Raw genomic sequence first — 6,413 nt, forward strand, 5'->3', positions numbered from 1 at the left:
AGGGAGATTGTCCCTACCCTTCATCACGAAAGCAGGTCAAGTTTGTGAAGGCAAGCCTTGAGGCAGATCACACCTCCAACACCTTTCCCTTAATGCAACCAAGCCGAGCTGTTTAGCAATCCATCTGTAGCCTTGCTCATTTATGCTGACAATGCTTTTGACAGGGCTGCTTGGCTGTATGTTTGATGACAGCAGTTCAGCAGAGTTGGAGCGCTCCCCCATCATTTATAAAGTCAGGCGGGGATTGTATAGAAGCCGCTGCATGTATCAATAGTAATGGATGGCGTTGTGTTAAAGGCCTTTCATCTGGAAGAGACAAATACAGAGCGATGGTCTTGCAACAGGTAATCCATTATGTGAAGGCCACTGGAATCAGTCTGCATGTGATAATTACAATGTGTACCTATAGGGACAGCTCTGGGCAGTCTTGAGTCTACCAGGTTCTTTTCCTTTAGGGGGGAAAAGGTAGAGTTATGTGCACTATATGAGCAGGAAAAGTGACCCTGAGAAGCAGGATCTGGAATGTCATCTGGCAAACGATGGAGAGGGAAGGCAGGACTGGTTGTGGCGCACAGATGATAAAGACAGAATTTCAGTAATGAAACAAACACCGGATATTTGGAATAAACAGGACTACAGCTGCACAAGCAGACCGATGAAACTTGTGGTTTAAGACAAAAAAAAAAATACTTCAGGAAAACATTCAGTCATGGTAAGTGATAACAGTCTCCCAAATCTGAGAGGCAAAATGTCGATACACTATATAGAAAATATAAGATAAGACAATAAGGCATAATATTTTGATAATTTTAATTTGTGGAATGTTGACATTTATTGGGGGAAGTCTTTGTGTTATTAGTTACAATCCTCAAAGTGCGTTAACAGTCAATCCCTCTTCCCAGGGAATTCTGGGAATTGTAACTCTGTGAGGGGAATAAGGGTCTCCTAACAACTCTCAGCACCTTTAGCAAACAGCACTTCCCAGGATTCCCACTCATGAATCTATCTGAACCTTATTCATTTATTAGACTCTTCTCTCTCCTTTCCCTCTTTTTATGTGATGCTCCAAATAAGGGTGAACAAATCTGTCCATTTTTGGTTCTCTCAGCTTCTCATTTTCACCCATGTTAAAATCAGTTATCCTCATTTCTGATTGATAGATAGATGATAGATAGATAGATAGATAGATAGATATAGATAGATAGATAGATAGATGATAGATAGATAGATAGATATTCCTTATGGAAATTTATCAGCATTTTGGTGTGGATTTCCCTTAATAAACACATTTTTGTATTATCTTAAGCACAGAACTTATATGCTGCTTTTCCTGTCAATTATGCCAATGGTGGTTCATAGCGGGTGGTAGATGTGGAAGCTCAGGCTTGATGACCTGCATCAGCACTAAAAGAGAGCCAAAATTGTCTCTGGCCTCTTCAGCAACCTCAGCTTTTGTATCTAGAGTCCATCAGGGCCCTACCCTCCCAGGCCAGGACCCACACCCAAAATATATACATTTTTGCAAGGAATTGTCCCTAATAGAATGCATTTCGTATGCCATTTTCACTAATATATTCATTTATTTATATCACTAATATATTCATTTATTTCCACACTTACCCCTAATATCTGCAAAAAAAAAAAAAGCCACTACTTGGCTGGAGAATTTTGCATTGCAAAATTTAGAAAAGTGTGAATTTTGAACAATTGCTGTGTTTTGGTTCACGTATTGTTTCAGAAAGTGCAATTTTCTAAGTTTGCCTTTAAATGCAAAGGGAATTGAATCCCCCCTCATCCCAACTCCAGATTAGTATTCTAGCACGTGAGAGGGCAGCATGTTTCTCCTTTACCCCATCCCACCTCTGTCTTTGAAACGCAAGGTCAAGCAAGGTACTGAATAGTGATAGCCAAAGCAAATAAAATGCAAATAAACCAAAAGCTCGAGCAGGAAATGAAACAGAATAGTCAGGAAAGAAATCCATATCCTTTTTCTCACCCCCCTCCCAATTCAGCTAAAACATTTTAGAATAATGGATGTCTTTTTTAAAAAAATGCCATTCCAGTAAAGACTGTTAAGCACAATGACCTTTACACACCAATGGCAAGCATTACTGGGACTTCCTAGCATTTGATCAAATGGAAGAAACTTTTGGCTAATGTAATATGAGTGAGAGAATCTGATTACCAAAGATGAAAACGTCTCAAGGGAAAGAAAAAAAGAGAGGACGCCATGTCCAGTATATGGGCTCCTCCCAAACAACTTTTTTTTATTGAGCCTTCATCCTGATTTACTTCCACAAAGCTCATGCGGAGGTTAGACTATGCCTGACTTGCTTGTTTGGTAGTTGTACGTCTTCCCATTAATATTCGCTATTATAATATTCATAATATTCAACCCACACTTTTCAGTTCATTTCCCCACATAGCAGCATCAAAAGAGCCCAGTTCTTATTTTTAGAAGGGGGTAGGGGTTTGTTGCACCAGGCCAGCGTTGACAGAGCACTTTAATCTCCCTTAATTGCGCAAACTTACATTGCCTGTATATCCTTGAATCTCTCTGGCAAAATGCTGCCTTAAGGCGGTTTAGGATCAAAAGGAGAGTGTTGAGCAAGGGCTTGAATCAGCGACCTTTTTATTTTTTTGAAAGCTGTTGTGCCACAATCTGAGACTTGCTAAACAGGTACTGTGCCAGGCACAGGAATCCTGAATGGAGAAGGCTGCCACTGTGTGGTTAAGAATGCAGAGGGTGAAATCGCTGCGCTTTTTAACGTCGCAAGCAGGAGTTGCGCATAGTCTCTTTCTCGTGGGAGAAAAATAAGAAAAGACGGCTCTTGCATCACTAAATCCTTCTCCTAATCAAATTAACCCTTATGTAAGCAGAATTAACACACCGTCCCCATGAGGAGCAGATAAACCCACACGATTGTTCAAGGCTGCTGCTGCAAACAGGAGAACCAGATTCCCTCCGTAATAATCGGGAGCATAGGCTGTGATCCCATGTTCAGTTATGTGCACATAACATATGTCGAAACTAATGGGATTTACATCTATGGAACAGAGCATAACATTTCTTGTCAAATGATTTGTTTCCCGCTACAAGGAACAGACTGGAAAAACTGTCCCTCTGCTTATATGTTGAACCCAAGAGATTCCTAAATATTTTGTGGCATATCCCTGCCTGATTACCAGCTTCATCAGGAAGCAACATTAATATTTAAATGTCACATTTTGCTGCCTCATTTTAGTGCCAAAATTATTAATCCTGCCACAGTTTCAGTCTTGACATTTTTTCAGATCCCTTGATGAATTTCAGATTTATAGTCGGCCCCTGTAATATCTCCTCAATCAATTTTGTCACAGTTCATTTCGTGTCTGGCAACACAATTGCATCATGTGGCTTGTCCTCATTATATTAGCGGTGAACTGGAAGTTTAGCTCTTCCTCACCCCTGCCCTTCCATCTTGGCTTTTAGTTCAATTTTTCTAGATGGTTTTTGGCCCTGTTGAACGCCCTCCCATCAGATGTCAAGGAGAATAAGAACTACACAACTTTTAGAAGACATCTAAAGGCAGCCCTGTATCAGAAAGTTTTTGACGTTTGACATTTTGTTATGTTTTTATATTGTGCTGGAAGCTGCCCAGAGTGGTTGGGCAAGCCTAGTCAGATGGGCAGGGTATAGATAATAAAGTTATCAATATGATTATTACTGATTAGAATGATGGTATATGCAAAATGAGGGCAGGGAGTACCTTCAGCCAATTAAGTAGATAGGCCTCATCTGCACTACACATTTAAAGCAGTGTTCCTCTGCTTTAACCAGTCATGGCTTTCTGCAAATAATCAAGAAAAGTGTAGAGAGCTGTTAGGGCTGGACACCCCTATTCCATAGTCTCCAGCTGTCTCCCAAATGCCAGGACCAAGTGTTTCAGGAGGTTATACAGCACCCACTGGTTATCAAGCATTCCTTCTGATTTGTTTGCAGTGAGGTTGTACAGTGTCGTGTCACACAATCATTGTCCCACACTTTCCCCTGCATTTTTTATAAAGCTGGTTTATGAAATCTGCTTTCACAAGAGTTCCAAACACACTTTAATTGTTCAACCTGACTTTGCCAGTATGTGGTTAAACCCCACATACAAAATTGTGACAGTCTAGACCGATGGCTACATCATCTCCCTTTAAGCAAAGGAGCAAAATAATAATGGTGATTTTTTTTAATCCAGCATCAATACTCTAACATGTCAAGAAAAACCAGGGGTTTCTGGGAAACGTTGACAACATTAACTAATAACTGCCCTTCACTCTCTTCTTCCTGACCTACCTGGCTGATGTCTCTGAAAACGTTGCATCTTCTTCTTAGGTTTGAATCATCTCCTGGGATTGAATCTCGGAACAATCCACTTCATTTACCTCTGATCTCCTTATGGAAAAAGCCAAGAAGTGCTCCCTTGGGAACGATTACACTCATTCAGATTGGCTAATACACTGTAATGGATTACAAAGACAACTAAAGAACAGCTTAGATGTAAGGCTATTTACTAAATATCCCTCCCCGCCTTGCAAAAAAGAAAGAAAGAAATCAGATGTATTTGCTAACTAGGTGGCAGCCTTTCAGGTTTACACACAAATGCTGCCTCCCCAAAACCCTTTCTATTGTGATTACTTTCCCCCCCACCCAGCGTTGATTTGCAGAACCACGTTCTTTTAAACCTACCTCTTTATCTTGTTTTATTTCAGTGCTACCAACTACATTCAGCTTTCAAGATATGATTAGCATTACACTTATTCTATTCCTCTGACATGGTGTCTCCCAAACTTGGGTCTCCAGCTTTTTTCAGACTACAATTCCCATCATCCCTGCCCACTGGTCCTGATAGCTAGGGATGATGGGAGTTGTAGTCTAAAAAAAACCATGTAGAGGATGAACATTAGGGAAATGTTATACTGTATACATGCAAGAATAAGTTGCTTCTGGGGCCCCTCTGAGATTGGTATGTGTTATTCAATTCAATCCGATGCTCATTCCATAAACTATTTTTGGTTTGTTTGGTTGTTGTTTTTTACAGACAGCATGGGTATTTATCAGCAGTCAAGGCAAATGTCACAATGAAATGTTTCGGAAGCAGTAGCTGACTACATTTCAAAACATAATTGGCTCTTTGAATGTAGAGAAAGAGACGCCGAGGCTGTTTGCACCGCACTTGGCTGTGCCAGAGAAGCAGATACCGGCCAGAATAAAGAACATTTGTAAAGCAAACAATGCTCAAGGGAAAAAGAAGAAAAGAAGAAAATGTACAAGGAAGCAGACAGACATGGACAGCGTTATTCTCAAGGGCACAGCAGACATGTAATTATAAAAATGATAAAGTAAAATGCATTTACCCTGGCTTCATGTATTTTTTTCACCATAGCTTTTAAACCTTGTTTAGGGGCCCTGGGTTGGTGGTGGTGCAAAATGTCTTCCCCATTGCAAAATCTCTGGCATAATTGATGGGCAACTTGGCTGTGGGTATCAAAAAGCATTCATCAATATTTTTTTCAAAAAATATTTGCTTACCTCCGCATATGCATTCCTAAGTTATCTTTCTCATTTGTTAGTTAGGTTAAACTTTATCAGGTAAATCAGGGTGAGTGCTCAATTAAAAAAGTTGCCTTTAGGAGCCCTGAGTCACTTTGCAATTGCGGACCCATTGGTCCCTTCTGAACACCAGGTAGGGATGGATGAGAAATTTGGCAAAGTTCATATTTAAAGTTGAACCTAGCAAAACTGCTGTTCCTGAAATAATACGCCAGTCAAAACACAGCCGTCCTTCAAGATGTGCATGTCTCTGAATTTTGCAATGCAGTTCTCTAGCCAACTAATGTGCACAAGAATGCATGTATTAGGGTAACATGGACATATATTAATGAAAATAGTGTTAGGCCTGGACGATGTTGAGTGTTGAGCAAAAGAAAAATCAGATAGTACAGATTGTAAAGAATTATGTCTTGGAAAATAACTGATATTTCATGTATTGAACATGAAGGTCTTTGTCTATTTGCGATGAACCTATGCTCATCGCTACTTCCGACTCCAATTTCAATGTTATTTTTGAACAATGTCCATGTTATTCTTTTCTAATGCACAGGTGTGAACAACGCATCAAAGTAACAAATAGATGATTGTGTTATTCTCTCAGAAGAAATTATTAGTGCCATTTTCACAGTAAGTATAGCAAATGGCACCTCAGCACTTCCTCTCTATAGATAACTTCAATGTAATACTATACTAAACCATGCTTTCCTGTTACAAAAACTACCTCACAAGCCTCCTGCTCTGCACTCCCCCCTCTTCTTCCACCATGCATGTGAAAAAATTGAAAGCTTTTACTTGAGAACTGACCAGTTTCCCTGTTATATCCAAACTCAACAAA

At 39.9% G+C, this 6,413-nt stretch overlaps 1 long non-coding RNA gene across 2 annotated transcripts; it reads left to right on the top strand.

Moving 5' to 3' along the window:
- Positions 1-135: 135 nt before the first annotated feature.
- LOC310761929 lies at positions 136-5,424 on the top strand. 2 transcript variants are annotated; one of them, XR_014547746.1, is made up of 3 exons: positions 136-712; positions 4,361-4,525; positions 5,067-5,424. It is a non-coding gene; the product is annotated as an uncharacterized lncRNA (long non-coding RNA). The 2 variants fall into 2 exon arrangements; XR_014547747.1 differs by having other exon boundaries at positions 136-344.
- Positions 5,425-6,413: the final 989 nt, after the last annotated feature.

This window comes from Podarcis filfolensis, assembly GCF_964270895.1.
Source record: "Podarcis filfolensis genome assembly, chromosome: 4".
Taxonomy (NCBI): Eukaryota; Metazoa; Chordata; class Lepidosauria; order Squamata; family Lacertidae; genus Podarcis; species Podarcis filfolensis.